Source organism: Dasypus novemcinctus, chromosome 17, assembly GCF_030445035.2.
Source record: "Dasypus novemcinctus isolate mDasNov1 chromosome 17, mDasNov1.1.hap2, whole genome shotgun sequence".
Taxonomy (NCBI): domain Eukaryota; kingdom Metazoa; phylum Chordata; class Mammalia; order Cingulata; family Dasypodidae; genus Dasypus; species Dasypus novemcinctus.
In genome coordinates this window covers 26,741,371-26,767,259 of record NC_080689.1, presented here as the reverse complement: position 1 = coordinate 26,767,259, position 25,889 = coordinate 26,741,371, and the positions used below count along the sequence as shown (strand labels likewise).

Sequence of the window (25,889 nt, the reverse complement as noted above, 5' to 3'; positions counted from 1 at the left end):
GAACCTCATACATTGGAAGTAAGTGCTTAATCACTGAGCTATTCTGCTCCCAATGAGAGTTGGTTATTTCCTTTTTTTTTAAGGAGGTACTGGGGCATCAAACCCAGGACCTTGGATGTGGGAAGCAGTGTTCAACTACTTGAGCTACATCTGCTCCCTTCTAGGGTTTTTTTAATCTTCATTATTTTGCCTTTCATCCCCATAATTTCTGTTCCTTTTTAAATTTTCAGATTCTTCTTTATGCTCACACAGTGTCTTTTTTCTTTAAAGATTTATTTATATTATTTATCTCTCCCCCCCCAATTGTTTGTGCTTGCTGTCTGCTCTCTGTGTCTGTTCATTGTGTGCTCATCTTTTTAGGAGGGACTGGGAACTGAACCTGGGGTCATCCCATGTGAGAGGGTGGGACCTATGCACTTGAGCCACCTCTGCTCCCTACTTGTGTCTCTCATTGTGTCTCTTCATTGCTTCATCTTGTTGCATCATCTCACTGCGCCAGCCCCTTGTATCAGCTCGTTGTCTTGCTCGTCTCCTTTAGAAGGCACCAGGAACCAAACCTGGGACCTTCCATGTGATAGGCAGGTGCCCAACCAATTGAGTGACATCCACTTCCCCAATGTCTTCTTAATATCCTCTAGTTCTACACCTGTATTTTCCTTCATCTTCTTGAATTTAGGAGTTTTGTTTAAACCTCTTTGATTATCAAGTTGCTCCAAATTCTGTGTTTCCTCTGAAGTTTTAATTTTTTCAGTTAACGGAGCTATATCTTCCAGTTTGAGATTATTTATGAATTCCAAAAAGAGACATAACTGGTTGATCCTCTGGGCATGATATCCTTTGATTTTATTAGATTCAGCTGAGATGTCTTTGATTAAATTATGTTTAGATTTGGGCTTTGATTCAACCGTTGTCAGTAGGGTGTAACTCAGGTTTAAGTCCCCACTCCCTTGGTGGGCTGTATAAATGGACACTCACTAAAGAAGACACACAGAAGAAGATATACGAGAAAAAAGAAAGAGCTCTTTAGATGCCAGAGGAGAGAACCCAGGAAGAGACCCCAGGCCCCAGGAAGAGACACGAGCCCTATACCAGCCTACAGCTGATATTGGAAGAAACTTGGACCACAGAGCCTTAAGAAGGTAATGAAAGGAGAGACCAGGCAGAGACTGCCTGCCATCTTGCTTCAACACATGGCAACTGACTTGGGTGAGAAAGTACCTCTTATGGTACCTTGAGTTGGACTCTCTAGGGCCTTGTAACTGTAAGCTTTTACCCCAGATAAATACCCTTTATAAAAGCCAACAGATTTCCAGTACTTTGCATCAGCATCCCTTTAGCTGACTAATACATTCAGTATGGCTTGTAATTTTTTGCTGTTGTCTGGGCATCTGATTATTTTGATGAATTAACTCTGAATGTCACTTTCTCCCTTTTGTCTGTGGTTTATTGTTTATTGGCTTTGTGTTAATTCTCTTCTTTGAACTTGGTCCAACTTAATCTAGACCGTTAGAGTAGCTTGTGTTTAACTGATCAGATTTTCTCAGCTCTTCTTTATCTGATTCTTGCCTTGAACATGTGGAACACTTTTTGAGATTTTACTTTTTGTGCAGTTGTTTCACCTCCAGGAGAAAAATTCCTTTCCTCTCTTCCGTCTCTGGGAATCTTGATATATTCTGTTTGTTTTTGTGCAGAATTTTCTCCCCACTACCTATGATTTGTTTAAATTCTCTCCCTTACTCAGTACCACCTTTTCTTATGCTGTTCAGTTCTGGGACCCACTCTGTCTTATAGCAGTTCAGTACCCAACCCCATTTTTTTTTCTGTGAGGCTTTTCTGCATTTGGTTTCTTCCTCGTTAAGGTATCCCACTCTGGGAACCCAGACAGTGTCAATCCAGTAAGGTTCCTTTTGTGTTTAGGCAGTCCAGCGAATAGAGACAAGATTGAGTGTGCACACTTTTTGTTAACACTTCTGACAAGGTCTTTCTCTGTCCCCCCATCCCAGGGCCCTTTTGTATGAGGTACTCCTCAGCCATTTGTATTCCACCTTGGTCTCTGTGGACTTGGGTCTCTGTGCTTGGATATTTGTGGGTGTCTGCTGTGCTTGGCTCTATAGTCTGCACCTGTGGCAGGAGGACCTCGATTATGCTGCCTCTGTGCAACTCCCAAGCTGCATGGGACTGAGTTAGTGGGAGGGTCTGGACTGGTGGATCGGGGACAGAAATATCCCTGAACTTGGAAATTATTTTTCTTTTTCTTTGATTCAGCATTTCTGGAATCTTCCTTCAGTCTCTTTCGTCTGTCTATCAGAGTTATAAACAAGTGGGATTTGCTCTTTGATTAGTTGATTCTGAGGGTAGTCCTTTCCAGGAGAAGTCTTATGTTGCCATGTTGATGACATCAGTCCTAAAAATTCCATTTTAAGGAAATTATTGTTACATTAAAAACATTTTTTTTTATTTGAGAAGTTGTGCGTTATCAAAACAATTTTGCATACTATGCAGAATTCCTATACATCACCCCACCTCCAATATCTTCCATTGTTGTGACATATATACATGATGAAAGAACATCTTCATATTACTACTTTCTATAGTCTGTAATTTGTATTTGGTGTGCTTTTCCCACAAACCATCCTTTTAACACCATGTATTAGATTGTATATTTATTAGAGTTCATGAGAAAATGTTCTCATATTTGCACTGTTAACTATAGTCCATCACTTAATTTAGAGTTCACTATATTGTATGGTCTCTGCCTTCTTCAGTTAATCCAGTGTACAATCAGTGGCTCTTAGTTTCATCACAGAGGTGTCCTGTCATCAGCTCAGTTCATTTCAGATCATTTTCATTAATCCAGAAGAAAAAATCCCATTTCCCCTTGTATCTCCTATTATTGATCCTAAGCAATGATATATAGTACTTTCTTTTCCATTGCTGTGAAAATTTTACAATATTACTATTAACTATGATCTATTGCATCATTTGTATTTTCCCATGTATCTCCATTTTTTTAAAACCTTGTAAGAGAAGAGTATTGTGTTTGTACTGTTAAGCACACTCATCACCCCACCACTGAGATCATTATAAGTCCCTAGATTATCCTCTAGCTTTCTTTCAATTGACATTAACCTCCCTAGACTAGCCCTTTTAGCCACAACCAAAATAATAAATCAGCAGTGTTGATTATAGTCACTGTTTCAAGTCTTAACCATTTCCCCACATTTACAGTCTACCTTTTTAAACATTCTACTTGCATCCAGTGTCAGCTCCCCCTTCTCAACTACATTCTTTCTCCTAATAATAGTTTTAACTCCATGAGTTTACTCATCCTGTTTAGTTCATAATAGTGAGACCATTACATATTTGTCCTTTTGTATCTGGATTATTTCACTCAACATATTATCCTCCAGGTTCATCCATGTTGTCATATTCATCCTAAATTAATTTCTTCTTACAGCTAAATAGTATTACATCATATGCATATACCATACTTTATATATCCATCCATTGGTTGATGGACACCTGGGTTATTTCCATTCTTCAGTAATTGTGAATAATGCTGCTGTGAACATTGGAGTAAAAATGTCTGCTTGCATCCTTTCTTTCTGTACTTCTGAATATATTCCTAGTAGGGGATTCCTGGATCATATGGCAGTTCTATATTTAGCTTCCTGAGGAGCTGCCAAACTGTCTTCCACAAGGGCTGCACCATTTTACACTCCCACCAACAGTGAAGAGTGTTCCTATTTCTCTACATCATTTTCAGCACTTGTAATTTTATTTTTTGGCTTTTTTAAGTAATGGCCATTCCATAAACCATCTTCTCAGAAGTCCCCCCGATTGGTACATTTTAATGATTAGAAATTTTAGCTAATCTTATACTTAAAACCCTGTGTATAGCAATGCAACTGGAGAAAGGCCTTGACCAAAAGGGGGAAAAGGTAAAGACAAGTGAGTTTATATGACTAAGAGACTTCAGAGTGAGTTGGGAGGTCATTTCAGAGGTTACGCTTATGCATATCTCAGCAGGATATCGTTGACTGCCAAAGTAAATACTACCTCAAATAGCAGGGCTGCTGAGGTCTCTGGAGGCATCCAGATGCTACAGTCAGAGCAGATAGCGCAGGAGTTTGGTGCCTTGCCAGTCGGCCCTACTTTGGAATTTATGCTCCCTGGTATGACAAAGTTGGACTCAGTTGTGGTTTCTGTACACATGGCTCTTCTGACCCTTTTATTTGAACCTATAATTAGTACTAGAGTTGATAGGTTTACGCCCAGAAGACTTATCTTTGGCTTGTCCATGTGTCAGCTGGGCCCTGAATCTCAACAGAGTTGCAGTACCTACTCCAGTTCATTGGACTCATCCAGGAAAACTAACAAGGAGATGATGATGGACAACAACCATTCCAATGAACCAAGAGAGTGTACATCTGCAAGCAAGAGAGTCCCATCCATCTGCTCTATGGGATTGAAGCCCCCTCTCAGTTAGAGGTAGAATGGGTGTCACCATCCCAGAATCCTCATGATTGAGGAATGAACTATGGACCAAAGTAGACTTACTGGTATTCTATTATAGACTTTTTATTGTGACTCTCACAACTTACATCATTGATGTGAAGGCAGTGGCCACTGGAGGTTCTGAGGGCAGGGAGAGGGAATATGGGGGCATTTTGGGGACTTGGGAATCATCCTGAATGACGTTGCAATGACAAATATAGGCCATTGTATATCCTGCCATATCCTGCAAGATTGGGCAGAAGAGAGTATAAACTACAATGTAAACTATAATCCATGCTAAGTGGCAATGCTCCAGAATGTGCTCATCAGTTGTAATGAATGTACCACACTAAGGAAGGCTGATGTTAATATGAGAAAATGTGGGAGGTATGGGGAATGGGGCACAAGGGAATCCCCTTTAATTTTCATGTAACGTTTATGTAATCTAAGTACTTTTTAAAAAAAGTTAAAAATAAAAAAACAACACAGTGTAATCTTACACTTAAAATCCAGGTCTTAATTATTTCCATATGTAAGAATGGCTTCTATATCTGACTTTATCATAAAAGTCAGATAATGTCAGCATGAGGAATTAATTTCATCAGCCTTCCTTATCCAGTTTTATCTCTGATTTTATTTTATTATTATTTTCTTAAGAGTTCAGCTCTTTATTGAACATTTTACAAAAGAGGTGTCTAGTAAAAAAGGCCAAAGCCCATGTCATCATCATCTGATTCCTCAGATTCTTCTTTCTTTGCTTCCACTTTCTTCTCCTCAGTTGGGGCAGCAGTGGTGGTGGGGGCAGGATCTCCCACTGGTGCAGCATCTGCTGCTGGGGCAGGTCCACCAGCCCCTACATTGCAGATGAGGCTCCCAGTGCTGACGTTGGTCAGGACCTTTGCAAACAAGCCAGGCCAGAAAGGTTTAACATTTGCATCACCTGCTTTAATGAGGGCGTTGATCTTATCCTCTGTGACGGAGACTTCAGGTGACTTCATCATGGAGGAGTATGAGGGCTGAGTAGCTGCAGGCAAGCTTGGAGACTGAGGCCATTGTGCAGGGGCACAGTGCTAGTTGCCAGATGAAGTGAGGGCCTCACCCCTATGCAGCCTTAGCTTCCTTGGAAGAACTGAGCACCTTAGCAGCAGCTGAGGAAAAGAGCTATTCCTGATTTTAAAAAAGACCAATCTTTTTCTTTCTCCATTGAGTTAGCATGTCAGTTAGAGCTCTTGGTTGCTAATAAAATGGACTTGTTTGAAGTCATTCCTCAGAGGGTCCTGGAGGTCTGGCAGGCTTCAAGGGATCTTGGTTCAGGGCCTCAGGGTTCATGGCAGCATACTTCTTTGTGGGGAAGGCCTGCCAGCTCCCTGGTTCTGCTCTGGCAACCTCCAATGTGTCCTTCCTTCCTTCCTTTGGTTACCTGCTCATGTTTTGTAGGCAAGTATCTGTGCCCACCCACAGGCTATGCTGAAACTGGAAGAGAGCAGGCACTTTCTTTTGGCTTCTTCAGTAGGAGGTGGTCACCAGAAAGCCCTCTTCTACCAAGATTGCACAGAGCGGAGAGATAATTCCTCAAAAGGAAGTAGAGGGGAAACGGACTTTGGCCCAGTGGTTAGGGCGTCCGTCTACCACATGGGAGGTCCGCGGTTCAAGCCCCGGGCCTCCTTGACCCGTGTGGAGCTGGCCCATGCGCAGTGCTGATGCGCGCAAGGAGTGCAGTGCCACACAGGGGTGTCCCCGTGTAGGGGAGCCCCACGCGCAAGGAGTGCACCCATAAGGAGAGCCGCCCAGCGCGAAGGAGGGAGCAGCCTGCCGAGGAATGGCGCCGCCCACACTTCCCGTGCCGCTGACTACAACAGAAGCGGACAAAGAAACAAGACGCAGCAAAAAGACACAGAAAACAGACAACCGGGGGAGGGGAGGGGAATTAAATAAATAAAAATAAATCTTAAAAAAAAAAAAAAAAAAAAGGAAGTAGAATCTTAATAGGAAGGAGCATATGTAGATCAAGTGGTCGAGTGTGGCCTCCCATGGATGAGGTCCTGGGTTCAATCCCTAAAAAATAAATAAATAAATAAAAACTTAAAAAAAAAAAAAGCTTGGAAGGAGCATATATTTACCAGAATTAGGAAAAGGGAGAAGAGCTATCTTTGTAAACCCATAGAACAAGATTTAGTTAAAACTGGATTGCCTGTCTCAATATTTAAAAAAAGAAGAAAAAAAAACATACACAAAAGGCCATTTAAAACTGGTGGTTTTTGTACAGCAGTGCAAAAGAACCTTGATTTTCTCATTAATAATTTCTTAAATGAATATACTTGGCTGATGTGATAGTCCTGAAAGCCTTACTCTGTGTGTGTGTGTATGTGTATGTGTGTGTGTGTGTGTGTGTGAGAGAGAGAGAGAGGAAGATGGAGAGGGAGATGGCGAGCAGGGAGACAGTTTACAGTGAAGAGACTTCAATTTTTACTTCATTGATATGGATATTACCAGAAACTTTACGGAAGAGTCACATACTCTAGTAATTGACCCCTTAAAGTTACATAGCAGAGAAGCGGATGTGGCTCAACCAATTGGGTGCCTGCCTACCACGTGGGAGGTCCCAGTGCCTCCTAAAAGACGATGAGCAGATGCTTCCCCTGATGCACTCAGCAGATGCCGCAAGCCAGCACTACCACAGCCTGTGGGGAATGGATGTGTCTCAGGCCATTCATCTCTCGTGTGGGAGGTCCTGGGTTTGGTTCCCCCTGCCACCTGAGAAGGCAAAGAAACAGTGAGCAGACAAATGAGAGAACCATCTGGGGGAGGGAGGATAAATAAAAGAAAAATAAAGTAAATACATTTTTTAAAAAGTTATTATAGATAGCATATTTGCAGTCAGTATTTTATCTTTCTTACAGCAGTTTGTTGTATGTATTAGCTCCAGTTTATAGAGTAGGGAAACCAAGGAGTTAAATTTCTTGTCCGGAATCATGTAGCTACTAAAGAGTCAAGTTTTTAATCCAGGCCTTACTTATTTCCATGTGTAAGAATGGCCTGGATATCTCTTTATTGTCTGTAAAATGTAGCTATTTATACCCATCTTTCAAGATGGGTAGAAGATTAGAAATAATGTAAAAAATGTTTACTCTTATTATGAGTTAGAAACACTTTAGTTCAAATCATGTCAGTATTTTTTTTTCATATATTTTGGGTTTTTTGTTAGTTTTTTTTTTTTTTTTGGCTTTTGTTGCACTATTTTGTGTGTGTCTAATTTCCTTTATTTTTTTATTAACACATTTTTTGATTAAAGTTAATAGATCACATAGAACATTACATTAAAAAAACATGAAGCGGACATTTATTTTTATTTGGTTTCTTCTCAAGATGAAGATAACTCTTTGTAAATGTCCTAGAGAAATATAGTAGCTTTCTGTTCACCCTTTGCAAGGAAAAAGGGTGGATCGTTCCACTACTGACATTTATGTACATGTCACTTGTCTGGCTTTTAGCATAGTTTTTGTACAAATAAATGGGCTTCTAGTTGTATTCTTTGAAGGTATGGTTGTGGAAAAAAATTTAATCACCCACTGGTGTAGATATTGAAACATTTTGGGGGTAGGGGATAAGAGAGAAAATAGGAGAGAATGCTTGCTTAAAGGAAAATTTAACTTTTTTTTTTTTGAAATAGTTATGACTTCTATTGAAAGTAATTGATACGGGGAGATGTTGGCCCATAATAATGGTGTACTTTGGGGACTGTTTGGGAAAGTTGTAGCTGGTTCCAAGGCAAACCATGACCTCGCCTGTCACAAGTTTCTTCTCTCTTCTATTGTGACCTGGATTTTCACTCTTAAGTCATTTTATAGAGTGGTAGTAAATTCTTTTTTTCCTTTTGTCTATCTCATAACTCTGGATAGTGTATAGTTTCTAGTATACTTCATAGTATATTATTTCTAATGTGATGTTTTCACAAGTCTGCTTTTCTTTAGACTTTTTATGACATGTGGCTTTTTTATTTCAGAAAAAATAAAAATAAAAAGAGAAAAAACAAAACAAAACAAAACATGAGGTTCCCATGTAACCCACTCCCCACCCCCATTATTTTTGTAACTTGTATTTTTTTTAAGATACATCACAAAAAAGGTTACATTATAAAACACATAAGATGTTCCTGTATACTCCCCCTTCCCCCCACCCCACTGCTCCCACACCAACAACCTCCCCCATAATTGTGGCACACTTATCACACTTGGCAAACACGTTTTGGAGAACTGCTGCACCATGTAGATAATAGTTTACCCTGTAGTTCACACTCTGCCCCATTATATTCAGTGGGTTTTGGCAGGATATATAATGTCCAGCATCTGACCCTGCAGTATCATTTTAGGACAACTCCAAGTCCCAAAAATGCTCCCTTATCACATCTCTTCTTCCCTCTCCCTGCCCACAGCAACTACTGTGGCCACTTTCTCCATGTCAGTGATACAATTTCTTCCGTTACTAGTCACAATAGTTTTATCGTAGAATATCATTAAGTCTACTCTAATCCATATTTTATTCCTCCACTCTGGACCCTGGGATGATGATGTCCAGTTTTTAAAATATATTTATTTTAAAAATGAAAATATTTCTGTGTAGTAATTGATTTTTTGAGATTTTTGTGTATGTTTAGAGCCACTCTTTTTTAGTCACATTTTACTAAAGTAGTACTGCCTCATAAAAGTTCTGAAGTTAATACTGTAGCACTTGGAAATTTATTACCAAATTGTCATTTTCATTTTAAACTTTAATTTGGGAATTTAAGTGGCATGAAGTTTTTCTTGAATGCTTAGTTTGAAGAGACTTTACACAATTAAGAGCTTCTGAGTAGATTTAAATTTGTCTTTTAAAAGTATTTTAGTTGAAATTTTTTCAGTGTTGTCTGTTGAGGCATATTTTGGTTGATTTTTTTCCATTTATTTCAAGTTTTATATATATCACCTATTTTTTTTGCTTTAGAAAGGTGTGATTTCCTTGTTAGTAGATATGTAAGGTATTAAAATGTAAATATGTGGGCCTAAGTATTTTTTCCCTTCCCCTCCCCCTCCTTGCTGTTTTTGCTGTCTGTGTCCATTTGCTGCGTGATCTTCTGTATCTGTTTCTCTTTTTTGTCAAATGTACCACCTCAGTTCCTGGTTTCTGCTGGGCATCACCTTGACTCTCCCCTTTGTCTCTCTTTTGTTGTGTTATCACCTTGCTGCATGACTCACTTATGTGGGCATTCGGCTTGCTGCGCAGGCACTTAGCTTGCCATGTGGGCATTTGCGTGGACTCTTGGCTCACTGCACAGGCACACTTTCTACTCTAATTTTTCACCAGGATGCCCCAGGAATCGAATCTGGCCCCTGCCCTATGGTAGATATCACTTGAGCCACATCCACTTCCCTATCTAAGTATTTTTAAAACTTAGGATATAAATAAAATTTTTTTTTTTTAAAGATTTATTTATTTATTTATTTCCCCCCCTCCCCTGGTTGTCTGTTCTTGGTGTCTATTTGCTGCGTCTTGTTTCTTTGTCCGCTTCTGTTGTCGTCAGCGGCTCAGCGGCACGGGAAGTGTGGGCGGCGCCATTCCTGGGCAGGCTGCTCTTTCTTTTCACGCTGGGCGGCTCTCCTTACGGGTGCACTCCTTGCGCGTGGGGCTCCCTTACGCGGGGGACACCCCTGCGTGGCACGGCACTCCTTGCGCGCATCAGCGCTGCACATGGCCAGCTCCACACGGGTCAAGGAGGCCCGGGGTTTGAACCGCGGACCTCCCATATGGTAGACGGACGCCCTAACCACTGGGCCAAAGTCCGTTTCCCATAAATAAAATTTAAATGCAGGGAAGTTAATATATGTGAAGTGACAGAGAGGTCTGTTGGGCATACTGGAGGTTGTATTTTTATCCAAGAAAATTTATAGTAAGGCAGGGAATCCAGCTGCACCTTGTGTGGTGTGAGAAGTTAAGAGAAAAGGTATGTATAAGATCAGTGGTTCTCCCCCATGGGTGATTTTGCCACCCAGCAGACATTTGGCAACATCTGGAGAGATTTTTCACTGTTACAACTGAGGTGGGTGGGGCAGTGTGTGTTCTGGCACCTAGTGTGTAGAGGGTAGGGATGCTGCTAAACATCCTATGGTGCACAGCACAGTCCTTGCTCCTCCCTAAATAGAATTATTTGGCTCATGGTGTTAATAGTGCTGAGTTTGAGAAGCCCTGCTTTAGATCCAGGATGGCTGGTACAAAATGAAGGAGTAATGCAAACTAAGAAACGGCAGGGAAAGAATAGGTTAGATAGACTAGAAAAGGGCAGAGAAGGGATAGTCTCCATTTTTTTTACAAGTCATTCTTTTTAAATTGGCTTTGTGAATTCAAGTTTTTCCCCCTGAGTTTTCTCATAAATGCGGTTTTTATCTAGAGTAGTTCAGGGACCGTAGTCAAAGTATCTGTGATTGATATTGGCACTTGCCATTCTGAATAGGCACCCTGCTCTGTTTTGTGTTGATAATCCTTTAGTTAGTGGATCTTGGTGGGGAGGTTCTTGGATTTCTGGGTATAGGCCTGGATGGTAGGAAGTGTGTCTGTTGAAGGTGGGTGGGGAGGGAATGTTTGCAGACTTTGGGCAACAACTCGGTATCAGACTTAACCATCATAAAGCAGAAAAACAGTATTTACAATATAGGAGAATGGTTGAAAATGAAACTGGGGAAGCAGATGTAATTCAAGTGGTCAAGTGCCTGCTTCCCATGTGCGAGGTCCTGGGTTTGATCACTGCGACCTCCTTTTAAAAAAAATAGCTAATGAAACTTGTACTTAGAAATTATAAGTAAGGGTAGTTTTTTTGTTTGTTTGTTTTTTGTTTTTCAAATTTATCTTTGGTAACATTTGAGAAAAAATAGATTTGATTTTAGAAGGATGTGGGGGTAGATCAAGTTTTGTATTCAAAATCTGAAGGGTACTTTTTAGAAGTTAATGGCAAAGGTTTTATATTAAGTCTAATTTTTATGTCAAATTTTAAATTGACTTTTCTTTATTTATAAATCTATTTAGCATTTTTGATTCTTATTCAGTCAACCAACGAACAGTAATGTCAGGATGTATTTTAGATACTAGAGAGAAAGCAGTTGGCAAGACAGAGTGTCTTTTTTCATGGAGCTTAAATCAAGTAGGAGAAAACAGATAAGTAGACAAAGAAATACTGTGGTTTTAGATAAGAGTAAGTAGAATAAAGAAAATAAAGATTTTTGGGATAAAGAGGGCTGAATGACCAGGAAGGGATGCTTTTTAAAATGTAGCAGTCAGGGAAGGTCTCTCTGATGAGTTGTCATCTGAGAAGAGAATAGAATGTCCAGGAGGAGCCAGCCATGCAAAAATCTGGTGAAAGAGTATCCCTTAGAGGGATTACTAGTTTAAAGACTTTGAAGCGGGATAAGTTTGGTGTGTGCAGGAAATAATCAAGATAATCAGTATGACAAGCATAGCAGTTGCGAGGAAGAGTGGTAAGAGCTAAGTTTGGGGAGGTAGAGAGGGACCAGTTTATATTGAGCCTTATAGACCATGAGAGGAGTTTTAGCAAAGGAGTGACATGATCAAATTTAGGTTTAAAAAATGTGATTTTGGTTGTTTTGTGAAGGAAGGACTGGGTGGGACAAGAATGAAGCAAGGTTACTAGTTTAGAGGCAAGAGGTGGTGTAGTGTGAACTGGTGATGTAGGTGGTGAGATGTCAGAATTGGGATATATTTTGGAGTAAAACAAATAGATTATTGATTGGTTGAATATATAGGAGTGACTGAAAAGAGGACTTGAGGTTGACGGCTAGATTTTTTACCTGTGCTGACTGAGCGGAGATGCCATTTACTATGATGGCATAACTTGAGAGGAATCAAAGTTGACTGTTAGATTTTTAGCCCTTTCTGACTGAACTGAGGTGCCATTTACTGAAATGGGAAAAACTGGAAGAAGAGCAGTTTGAAGGTGGGCTGGGACTCAAGAGCTCAGTTTTCTTGCATTAAATTTGAGGGAGTTATTAGTCAAAAGGAGATGTATAGGAGACTGAATATCTGAACTCAGGGTAATAGTGGGGTTTGGGATAAAATTTGGACAGTTATTAGTGGATATTTAAAGCCATGGACTGGATCACTGTAGGAGAAGGTAACAAGGCATAAAGGAGAGCGCTAAATACCGAATTCTGTAGATGGAGAAGGACTAAGAGCATGCACTGAAGTAGAGCATTAGGAGAGAGTGGTGCTCAGAAGTAAGGGTTTTCATGAAAATGGTAGTAGTTAACTTGTCATGCTGCCAAGAGGTCAGGTAAGGTGATGATAGGAATTTAACCATGGCCACCCAACAGTAGCAGTCTCTGATGAACCTGACAGATCTAGGTGGAAAAAAAGACTAGGGAGTGGTATAGAGAGAGTGCCTAAGGAGAGTTTTTCCTTAAAGAGTCTACTTTTTATTCATGAATGAAGTGAGGATTTCCTGAGCTAAAGAGTAGAAAAGAGAGGTAAGAAAGGAATTAAGGTGTTTAGAGAGAATTATTTATACCTATGGAAAAGTTGAAATCCTTCAGCTGGAATTACTGGTAAAACATCAAAAGAAGTCGAACATATTGCATGTGTAATTTCATTCACTCATTCAAAGAGTAGTATGTGAGATTCTAACTAAGTACCAGGAACTAGAATACAAAGTTAAGACAAAATCCCTATCCTCAAGGAACTAAAAATCTAGCCAACTTGACAGATGTGTACATCTTGCTGTGCAAAATACAGTTCTCATACCAGCAGTATTGGCCTTACCTGAGAGCTTAATAGAACTTGATAGAACTGCCAAATGCTGCAACCTAGATTTACTAAACCAGAATCTGAATTAAGATTTCTAGGTGCTTTATATGCATGTTAAAGTTTGATGGGAAGTGGATTTGGCTCAACTGATAGAGCATCCACCTACCATATGGGAGGTCCAGGGTTTAAACCCAGGGCCTCCTGACCTGTGTGGTAAGCTGGCCCATGTGCAGTGCTGATGCATGCAAGGAGTGCTGTGCCATGCATGAGTGTCCACCGCATAGGGGAAGCCCCACGTGCAAGGAATGCGCCCCACGTGCAAGGAATGCACCCCACATGGAGAGCCGCCCCAAGTGAAAAAACCACAACCTGCCTAGGAGTGGCACCATACACACAGAGAGCTTATGCAGCAAGATGATCCAACAAAAAGAGATGCGGGTTCTTGATACCACTGACAAGAATGAAAGCGGACACAGAAGAACACACAGCAAATGGACACAGAGAGCAGACAATGGAGGGGGAGAGGAGAGAAATAAATAAGAAATAAATCTTTAAAAAAAAAAGTTTGAGAAGTACTGGTGTACACAAACTAAAGATAATACAATGTGATACGCACTACAGATTTTTATAAACAAAATGCTCTAAGAGCTCAATTATTACTGTCGTTGCCTTCCATAAAGAAAAATAGTCATAGGGAAAAAAGTTGGATCATTCAAGGTACTTGAAGAGTTTATTGAAGTGAACTAGATAGACCCAGGCACTACCATCTTGGGATGTGTTATTTGCCATTTAGTAGTCTGCATTTAGTGTTTCTGTTCAGAATGGTTATAAATAGATTGTTTTAATAAAAAGAATAAGAAAAAGAATAAAAACAGAGAAAAGAGGAAAAAAGAAAGCCAGAATTACATCAATTGATTGTAATTTATTGAATATTTGCTAGTGTCATGCACTGTGTGAGGTGCTCAGATATAAAGATAAGTGAGATAATTAATGTCCTCTAATAGAAGCTTTATAGATATTTATTTTATTCTTTGGGCTATAATTCATAATCTATTGTTATTTATACTTTGTTCCTCAAATTCTTCCAGCTTTAGTCACTAGGAGCTCTTTTGGGCTGGTACCTGTTGAAAACTATATTTGGCGCAACTTTCTGTCTACTTTTTCCCTGTTTTGAGAGATGGCTACTGTTGGATCAGCATTTTATAAACAGTGAAGCTTTCTGATATGTTTTATCAGAATCACCTGGCCTCATTGCTCTTAAAAAAAGGCACATTCTAGGCATACTAAATCAGAATTTCCAGGGGTGGAGCCCAGAAGACTGCATTCAAACAAACAACATTTCAGGTAATTGTAAGGTAAAATATAGATTAAGAACTATTAATATATGGGATTATATGGTTCAAAGGTGGGACAAACTGGATTTTGTCAGTATGTCTTAAAGAGAAATTTATCAGATCAGTGAGTTGATGAAGAATTTTCATCCAGGTTTTTTTCATGCTTAGTTCAGTTCAGTTACCATTTGTACTTCACTATGTAACGTGAATAACAACTAATTGTAAAAGTAAATAATAATTGCTTAGCATATTACCAATTAAATCATTTTCAGATACATGATCTCATTTGATCATTACAATATTCTCTGGATATAGGTGATACTGCTATTTTCAAGTGAGAAACTCGAGACTTTGGAGATATTTGGAGATATAATGCCTTGTCTAAAATCATATAGATGGAGTCAGACCTCCAAGGTAGATCTTCTAATGACAGCTCCTGTTACTTCCTTTTTAAAGTAACCAAGAAAATAGCAGGTAGTCTTGTTCAGGCTGTTATAAAGATTCCATAGGTTTAATTGTTTTGTGAACTAAAAAATATGAATTTATTAATTTCCATGAATATGCTGTCTATAAAAAGGAGTGCTATTATAAGATTTAATGCCACCTTTTTTTTTTTTTTTTTGAGGTACTTTGGCCAGGAATTGAACCTAGGACCATGTTCAGCGCTGAACCCCTCAACTACCCTGGCTCCCCTGAGTTGGTTTTTTCATTTGTTTGCTTGTTTATTTGTTTCTGTTTTTGTGTTTGTTTTTAGGAGATACTGGGGATTGAACCCAGTACCTCACACATGGCAAGCAGGGGTTCAACCACTTGAGCTACATCCGCTCCCCAATACCACTTTATTTTATAGACAAGACTTTAAATCTCTTGGCATTGAAATGGTCTCTGTACCCAACCATTTGTTCCTTGTATGCTATTCATAAATGTGACTGTTTTTTCAGGGCTTCCCTTTGAAGAGTATATTTGTCATAATTCAGCCCAGGAATCAGTGGACTTCTTTCTTTGTCAGGTACATCCAGCCATTTTCTAGTAAAGTAGAAGGATGTAGAGGAAAACTGCTTCTAACATTCCTGCCTTATACTAATACCCTCTTTAGGCTTAGCTGCCTACCATCATGGTATTGGTGGGGAAAGGACAAGCCTTATTGGACCACAGCACTCAAAGCATTCAAAAGCCTCCATGGGTAGTATGTGTGAGATGTGTAGGAAAAAAATAAAAACAGAGATTTTACTTACTTTCTTACAATATTTTTATTTTCCAGTGATTTAATAACTAACCACTTCTTATTTTGCTATTTTGAAAATAGAGAGACATTATATGATAAATTTATATTAAAAATACAATTCCAGACTAGTTTACCTATATATCAAACTGCCTATTTACTAATTCCATATCTCAAAGATATCTCAAGTTTAATGGAGTCCAGAACTGAATTCTTTTTTTTTTTTTTTTTTTTTTTTTTTTTTAATTTTTTTATTTTTTATTGACTTTGTAATAATATTACATTAAAAAAATATATGCGAGGTCCCATTCAACCCCACCCCCCCCACCCCCCCCTCCCCCCCCCCCCAACAACACTCGTTCCCATCATCATGACACATCCACTGGATCTGGCAAGTACATCTTTGGGCACCTCTGCACCTCATATACATTGGTTCACATCATGGCCCATACTCTCCTCTATTCCATCATGTAGGCCCTGTGAGGACTTACAATGTCCGGTGATTACCTCTGAAGCACCATCCAGGGCAGCTCCATGTCCCAAAGACGCCCCCACCTCTCATCTCTTCCTGCCTTTCCCCATACCCTTTGTCCATTATGTCCACTTTTCCCAATCCAATGCCACCTCTTCTATGTGGACACTGGATTGGTTGTGTCCATTGCACCTCCATGTCAAGAGGAGGCTCAGATTCCACCTGGATGCTGGATGCAATCCTCCCATTTTCAGTTGTAATCACTCTAGGCTCCATGGTGTGGTGGTTGTCCTTCACCTCCATCTTAGCTGAGTGTGGTAAGTCCAATAAATCAGATTGTAGGTGCTGGAGTCTGTTGAGGCTCAGGATCTGGCTATCACATTGTCAGTCCAGAGATTCAAATCCCCTAAATATATCTTAAACCCCAACATTAACTGCGCCTCCAGCACATTAGCATGAAAGTCTTATGAAGGGAGATCCCATCTGAGTCCAGATTCATCACACATAAACACCATTTCCAAAGAGGGGCCATCTGCCCTGGTAGTTAACCCCATCGGCCATGACCATAACTCCCATGGGTCTCTTTAGCCCTCAAAGGAACCAATATCTGGGGGTTGTATCTGCTTTATCTGTCTCTCTGACTCTGCTCAGTTGTGCATGAGGGCAAACCTTCTGCCAGCCTCCAGACTCTTTTTTAGAAACTCGTAGCCATATAAACTCATTTCTCCTTTCCATTTCCCCCTTACTTTAGGTCAAACAGCATTTTAAAGTCATGGTATTTTATGTAGACATGGATATTCTGCTGCTCCGCATTGAACCTTCCGTATAAGGTCATTTTCCAGTTGCATCATCAGTTGGTAGTTGATAGTGGTCCCTCGTTGCCAGGGAGGCTCATCCCCGGGTGTCATGTCCCACGCTGGGGGGAAGGCATTGCATTTACATGCTGAGTTTGGCTTCGAGACTGGCCACATTTGAGTAACATGAAGGCTGACAGAAGGAAATTCCCAGGCACAAAGTTGCTCTAGGCCTTGTTATTATTTTGGGTTTATCAGCTCACAAGCATAGTCATTAGTATCAGGGGCTCACTGTTGAACCCTCACTCCCTCCCGGTCCCCACCACTGTACCTGGGAGACTGTCGCTGCTCCCCTAGGGACCACGACAGAGCACCACTGGCCGGGAACCCAGTACCCCCCCTACTGTGGTTTTTAATTGTTGCCACTATGAGTATATCCAAACATTACCATGCACCCTGGACATATGCAGAACTGAATTCTTGATATCCTTGTTCTTCCCAATTACTCAAAAGTTGGCTCATCTTACACTATTTCTTATCTTGGTAAATATCTGGCCAGTGATCTGGGCCCTACTAATCCTATTTAGTTTCATTTCCTTCATTTTCCCATTCACTGGATTATTATCCCTCTTACCTTTTCCTTGAATGTTATCACTCTCCATCTCACTAATAGACCTTCTTTCACCTAAATTCTATTCATCAGCTTTATTCATCAATTTCAGCTTTAATCTTTCTTTCCAGAACCAATAGATTAATTTAGATCCCCTTTTATAGCCTCAGGGCATCCTTTACATTGAAAAGAACAACTGTAATAGCTATACTTAACTTTTATTGAATATTGATTATGTTCCAGTACGTAATATTATCAGAGAGATTAAGTAACTTGCTCAGTGTTATGTTCTGGAAAGAATTAAGATTTGAGTTTAAACAATTTAGTACACACTTAACCTCTTCACTACTCTGCCTCTTATTATGTTATTTGTGTGATTATTTGTTTCATGTATAACTCCCCTATTGTACTTCTAAGTTCCCTTAGGGCAGGAACTGTGTCTTAGCTTGTATTCCTAATATCTAGCATGATACCTGTTGAAAGCATGCATGTGTGCAAGTGTCATGTTTGTGGCATAGCCTCTCTTGCTCAGAAGTCTGAAAATGGATAAAATTTACAAGTGGAATTCACAGATGACATTGATTGTTATATACTTTAGAAATAAAAACTTCTGTAAATGTGGAGAAATCTATTTAGTTCATTGAGGAAATCAATTTACTATTAAGTGATCATATGTCAAGAAAACTGCTCTCTTTGGAGAAGTTTGAATTTGAAAAAGTTTTTTTTTCCTGCTTTTATGCCTTTAGTTCACGAGATGGTGGAATCTAATGCTTAGAGATCTTGGGCAATCAGTTAGTAAATGCAGGTTGATCTTACTGGGAAAACAGTCAAATCACAAATTGCCACCTGTTGACAATTTTGAAAATTGCAAAACAATGGACAGTAGTCACACATGTATTATAAATTACTACTCCAGTGTATAAATAGATGTCTCTTAGAATGGGATTGAAACCTAAAATAGTGTTGGATGGAGGGGAACACTAGAGTGAAAAGAAAAGAGGGGGAGGAATTTTGTAAAATGTCTTTCCTGTCTCAGGGCGTCACTGATAAGGGATTTTTACCACCTTTGGCAGACTCTTGTCTATAAAGACTAAGAGAGGGAAGCAGATTTGGCTCAATGGATTGAGCATTCACCTACCACATGGGAGGTCCAAGGTTCAAACCCAGGACCTCCTGACTTGTGTGGTGAGCTGGCCCACGCGCAGTGCTGATACATGCAGGGAGTGCCCTGCCATACAGGTGTGGCCCCCACGTAGGGAGAGCTAACCCATGTGAAAAAAAAGTGCAGCCTGCCCAGGAGTGGGGCCACACACAGAGAGCTGACACGACAAAAAACGACACAGATTCCCGGTGCCGCTGGCAAGAATCCAAGTGAACACAGAGGAACACAAAGCAAATGGACACAGGGAGCAGACAACTTGGGAGGGGGGGTAGGGGAGAGAAATAAAAATAAATTAAATAAATAAATAAATAAATAAAATAAATCTTAAAAATAAAAGCTTAAAAAATTTTTAAAAAGACTAAGAATGCTTGAAGAAGAAATAAAAAACCATCAGAGATTCTTTTCTTGAGTCAGTTCTTTGTTTTATTGGTGGGAGATCTATGATTACATAAAATTTTATTTAAAAATTTTATTTTTTGGTGGGGAAGGTTTCTTTTAGAAAAAAATGAAAAATGATATAAACTTGGCACTTGACACGTTTTAGAGTTTGATGTGGTTATTTACTTTCTGTGGGAAAGGACTATGAATATTATCTTTCCCAAGACTCATGTATACACAAGAGAAAAGTCATCTTGCACTACTGAAAATTTTTAATTAAAGTTTTTTATTTTATATATGCACATAGACATAAGATGTTACAAAAGTGCATAAACATGACTATATCATACGTAATTATTTTTAGTGGAGTTTTAAATTTTTGCTCCTCTTTTCTTCCCTTCCATTGACATCTCTGCTCTGCCAGGATCCTCTAACTCATGTTAACAGCCTAGCTTAATATTATTCCAGGGGAGTGGGTGTTGAACACCTGCTTCATATATATATATATGAGGTCCTGGGATCAATCCCCAGTACCTCCTAAAAAAAAAAGAATATTATTCCATGTTTTTCTTTATGCTGTCATGTTCATATACAATTTATAGTTATAATGCATTATCCACATAGTGTTTGTGTATATTTGAGCATTTCTTGTATTTTAAAAATTTCCACATCTTGCTTTTCTCACTCAACAATACCCTGAGGAAATCCATCAAATGGCATAGCTCAAATTTATTATTTTTATAGGGAATAATATAATTATTATTATATATTATGGAATAATATATATTCCATAATTAATTCAGTTATCCTCTTATTTGTATTGACTATATTTCTAGTTTTTTGGAACCCTGAATAGTGCTGCAATAAAATCTTTGTATGTGTATTCTTTTATTTCTGTAGGGTAAATTCTCAACAGTGGGTTTGGTGGGCCATAGGGTATAATTATTTTTAATTTTAATAGCGGTAGCCAGATTACTTTTCCAAAGAACTGTATTCAGGTAGCATTTCTACTTGCAAGATATGAAAATAACTTTTCCTAGCATTCCTGTAACAATAGATGTTATTTGATCATTTTTATTTTTTGTCTGAAAGAAATGAAATGATATTGACAGTTTATTTGTATTTTCCTTCATTATGCTGAATTGGAGGATCATTTTATGTGTTTGTAGAGGGAAATTTTTAAAATTTAAAGCTTTAATGAGATTTTTAAGAAGTGTTAAATAAGGAAAACTTCAATTATCATGTGGGCATGTTGGTAATCCTGACTTAATAATGAATTGAGTTTTAAAAGTTGGTTCATAAATTCTTAGGGGTTTGAAATGTACTCTCTTAGAGTGCATTATATTAGTATAAATAGTGATGAGGTTGTGAAACCATTTTGGTTTTTATTTGCATTTCCCTGATGCCTAATGATGCTGACCATATTTTCACGTGCTTTCTTCCCATTTGTATATCTTCTTTTGGAAAGATACCTGTTCAAGACTTCTGCTCATTTTTTAATTGGGTTGTTTGTCTTTTTATTGTTAAATTGAAGGATTTCTTTATATATATTAATCCTTCATTGGATATGTTGTTTCCAAATATTTTCTCCCGTTGTGTAGGTTGTCCTTTTACTTCATAATAAAGTCCTTTGAGGTGCAAAAGTTTTTTTAAAAAAAGATTTATTTATTTATTTTTCCCCTTTCCTCTTTCCCCTCCCCTCCCTCCTCCCTGCTCATTTTGCTCTGTGTCCATTCACTGTGTGATCTTCTGTATCTATTTCTCTTTTTGTCTTCTCTTCTCATTTTTTCTCCTCTAGGATTCACCGGGATTCGATCCTGGGGACCTCTGATGTGGAAAGAGATTCCCTGTCACTGCACCATCTCAGTTCCTGGTTTCTGCTGCATTTCACCTTGACTCTTTGCCTTTTGTTTCTCTTTTGTTGCATCATCATCTTGCTTAGTGACTCACTTGCACACAGTCACTGGCTTACCACACAGGCACTCACGCGGACACTCGGCTCGCTGCTCGGACACTTGCATGGGCACTCAGCTCACTGTGCGGGTACTCAGGTGGGCACCTGGCTCACCACGTGGGCACTGACTCCCTGCTCAGGCATGCTTTCTATTCTTTTTTCAGGAGGCCCTAGGGATCAAACCTGGGTCCTCCCATATGGGAATTAGAAGCCCTATCACTTGAGCCACATCCGGGTCCCACAAAAGTTGTTGATTTTGATAAGACTGCTTTTATCTAATATTTTATTGTTGTTACTTTTGCTTTGGGTGTGAAGTCTGTGAAACCACTGTATAACACAAGGTCCTAAAGATGCTTCCCTACATTTTCTTCTAGGAATTTGATAGTTTTAGTTCTTTTTTTTTTATTTATTTATTTATTTATTTATTTATTTATTTATTTATTTAATTCCCCCCCCTCCCCTGGTTGTCTGTTCTTGGTGTCTATTTGCTGCGTCTTGTTTCTTTGTCCGCTTCTGTTGTCGTCAGCGGCATGGGAAGTGTGGGCGGTGCCATTCCTGGGCAGGCTGCTCTTTCTTTTCATGCTGGGCGGCTTTCCTCACGGGCGCACTCCTTGAGCGTGGGACTCCCCCACGCGGGGGACACCCTTGCGTGGCACGGCACTCCTTGCGCGCATCAGCACTGCGCAGGAGCCAGCTCCACACGGGTCAAGGAGGCCCGGGGTTTGAACCGCGGACCTCCCATATGGTAGACGGACGCCCTAACCACTGGGCCAAAGTCCGTTTCCCTTAGTTCTTATATTTAGGTCTTCGATCCACTTTGAGTTGATTTTTTTATGTCATATGAGGTAGGCATCCTTTTTTTCTCCAATTGGAGATCCACTTTTCCCAGCACCATTTGTTGAAGAGACTCTTCTTTCCTAATTGAGTAGTTTTTACTGCATTGTCAAAAATCAGTTGGTCATAAATACTAGGGTGATTTCTGAGCTCTCATCTGTATTCCATTGGTCTATATGTCTGTCTTTATGTTAGTACCATACTATTTTGGTTACTGTGGCTTTGTATAAATCTTGGTTTTTTTTAAAGATTTATTTTATTTATTCCACCCCTCTTGCTGCTTGCACTAACTGCTCTCTGTGTCCATTTGCTTTGCGTACTTCTGTGTCTGCTTGTTTTCTCTTCTCGTCTTTTCTCTAAGAGGTACTGGGAATCGATCCTGGGACTACTGTTGTGGGAGAGAGGCACCCAACCGCTCGAGCCACCCCAGGTTCCTGGTTTGTCTTGTCTCTCATCTTCCCCCCTCTGTGTTTCTTTTTGTTCTTGTTGTTGTTGTTGCATCATCTTGCTGCACCAGTTCTCCATATAGGCCAACTCTCCACATGGGCCAGCTTGCCTATACCAGGAGGCAGAACCTGGGACCCCTCATATGGCAGATGGGAGCCCAATTGCCTGAACCACATCCAGTTCTCTGTAATAAGTTTTAAGATCAGGAAGTTTGAGTCCTCCAACTTCAATCTTCTTTTTCAAGATAGCATTAGCTGTTAGGGGCCCTTTACCTTTCCATATAAATATGATGATTGGCTTTTCCGTTTTGGCAAAGAAGGTTGTTGGAATTTTGATTGGGATTGTATTATATCTATAAATTGCTTTGTGTAGTATTGACATCTTAATGATATTTAGTCTTTCAACACAAGAATATGGAATACCCTTGCATTTATTTGTGTTTTCTTTATTTCTTTTAGCAATGTTTTGTACTTTTTTGTGTGTACAAGTCCCTTACATTTAAAAAAAAAAGATTTATTTATTTATTTCTTCCTTCTCCCTCCATTGTCTGCTCTCTATGTCCATTCGCTCTCTGTTCTTCTGTGTCTGCTTTTATTCTCATTAGACAGCTCCAGGAACCGATCCTGGGACCTTCCGGAGTGGGAGAGGGGCAATCATTCTCTTGCACCACCTCAGTTCCCTGATCTGCTGCGTCTCTTATTGTCTCTCCTCTGTGTCTCTTTGCTGCGTCATCTTGCTGCATCAGCTCTCCGCATTGGCCGGCACTCCTGCGCAGGGCAGCACTCCGTGTGGGCCAGCTCGCCATGCAGGCCAGTTTGCCTTCACCAGGAGGCCCTGGGATCCAACTCTGGACTTCCTATATAGTAGATAGGAACCCAGTTGCTTGAGCCACATCTGTTTCCTGCTTACATTTTTATTAGATTTTTTCCTAGGCATTTGATTCTTTTAGTTGCTATTGTGAATAGAATCTTTTTTCTTTACTTCTTGTTCCAATTGTTCATTGCTTATGTATTGAAATACTATTAATTTTTGAGTGTTGATCTTATATCCTGACTCATTTATAAGCAACTTTGCTGAACTCATTTATTAAGCAACTTTGTTGTGAATTTTTCAGGATTTTCCATGGGATCACATAATCTGCAAATAGGGAAAGTTTTATTTCTTCCTTTCCAATTTGGTAGACTTTTATTTTGTTTTCTTGCCTAACTGCTGTGGCTAGAACTTCCAGTAAAATGTTGAATAACAGTGGTGTCACCGGGCATCCTTGTCTTGTTCCTGATCTTAGAGTGAAAGCTTTCAGTCTTTCACCATTAAGAAAAGCCACCATGTGGGCTTTTCATATATACTCTTTATCATGTGGAGGAAATTTCCTTCTATTCCTAGTATTCTAAGTGTTTTATCAAGAAACGGTGCTGAATCTTGTCATTTGCCTCCTCTGTGTTAACTGACTTGATCATGTATTTTCCCCCCTTCATTCTGTTAATGTGGTATATTACATTAATTGGTTTTCTTATGTTGAGCCAACCTTGCATACCAGGGGTAAATCTGACTTGCTCATGGTGTAATTTTTTTTAACATGCTGTTGGGTTCAGTTTCCTGGTATTTTGTTGAGGATTATCTATATTCATAAGAGATATTGCTCTGTAATCTTTTTTTTTTTTTTTTTTCTTTCTGTCTTTGGTTTGAGGGTGTTGTTGGCCTTGTAGAATGAGGTACAAAGTGTTCCCTCCTCTTATTTTTTGGAAGAGTTTGAGCAGAATTGGAGTTAAGTCTTCTTGGAATGTTTGGTAGAATTCCCCTGTTAAAATATCTGGGTCTTGGGCTTTTCTTTGTTTGGACAGTTTTTATTACTGATTCAATCTCTTTACTAGAAATTGTGTTAAGATCTTCTCCTTCTTGAGTAAATGTAGGTAGTCTGTATGTTTCTAAGAATTTTTTCATTTCATGTAGGTTATCTAATTTATTGACATACAGTTGTTCAGAGTATCCACTTATAGTCCCATTTATTTCAGTGGGGTTGGGAGTAATGTCCCCCTTTTCATTTCTGATTTTCATTATTTGTATCCTCTCTCTTTTCTTTTTTTTCTTTGTCAGGTTAGCTAAATGTTTGTCAATTTTGCTGATCTTTTTCAAAGAACTGACTTGGTTTTGTTGATTCTCTCTACTGTTTTATTTTGTGTTTCATTTATCTGCTCTAATCTTTATTTCCTTCCTTCTGCTTGGCTTTGGGTTTAGTTTGCTCTTCTTTTTCTACTTTTTCCAGATAAAAGTTTAGGTCTCTGATTTGAAATCTTTTTTCTTTATATTTTTTTAAAGATTTATTTATTTCCTCCCCCTGGTTGTTTCCGCTCACTGTCTGCTCTCTGTGTCTGTTCACTGTGCACTCATCTTCCTTTTTAGGAGGCACTGGGAACCAACTCAGGACCTCCCATATAGGAGAGAGGTGCCCAATGTCTTGAGCCCCTTCCACTTCCTTTTTCCTTTTTAATGTAAGCATTTATAATAGAACTTTAAATTTCCCCTCACCACCACCTTTGCCGCATCCCATAAGTTTTGGTATTTTGTACATTCATTTTCATTTGCCTCAAGATATTTCCTAATTTTGCTTCTCATTTCCTCTTTAACCCATGTTGTATAAGAGTATGTTGTTTGATTTACACATATTTGCATACTTTTCTTTCTTCCTGTTTTTGATTTCTAGCTTCATTTTGTTGTGGTCATAGGATATGACCTATGTATGATTTCAATAAATTTGAATATATTGAGAGTTGTTTTGTGACCCCAACATATGGTCTAGCCTGGAGAATGATCCATGTGCACTTCCAAAGAATGTGTATTCTGTTTTCTTTGGGTACAGTGTTCTATATATGTCCCTTAGGTGTTGTTGGTTTAGTGTATTATTCAAGTCCTGTACTTTCTTACTCATTTTCTGACTAGATGTTCTATCTAGTTCTTTGGTTTTTCTGTCTCATGGCAATGATGCATATGACAACATCTTTTCCTTTCTCTTCTGGGTCCGTTGGCTTCCAACTTCTGGCTGCTCCCTGGGGCTCTTTATAAGTCCCTTTTTAAAGTTTAATTTTATATTACATTTAGATATAAATAATAAAATGGAATAAATGGAACAGTTTGTGGTATTAAATCAATACAAGTTAACTTTTCCTCCTAGGTCAAACATTAAAATTAGAAATAGGACGCTTTTGTGAGAAAATTTTAAACCCAGTTTTGAGAAAATATTTCTGTTCAACATATTTATACCAGACAGGAGTTGGACTATAATACTGGTTCTAACTTGTATTGAAAATATGATAAAAAGCGTAATAGTGTGTAACAAGCTACTGATGGGCAAAGCCAGGAAGCTATGAATAATTAGACCCCAAGATTATCTCCTTAAGTGAGAA

The 25,889-nt window shown here is 39.2% G+C and overlaps 1 protein-coding gene and 1 non-coding gene across 3 annotated transcripts in view; both read left to right on the top strand.

Moving 5' to 3' along the window:
- The window catches only part of SOS1 (SOS Ras/Rac guanine nucleotide exchange factor 1), a 186,846-nt gene that overhangs the window by 57,376 nt on the left and 103,581 nt on the right, over positions 1-25,889 (top strand). The window lies entirely within an intron of this gene.
- LOC111761088 (small Cajal body-specific RNA 24) lies at positions 7,831-7,960 on the top strand. The gene has a single exon (XR_002794551.1). It is a non-coding gene; the product is annotated as a small Cajal body-specific RNA 24 (non-coding RNA).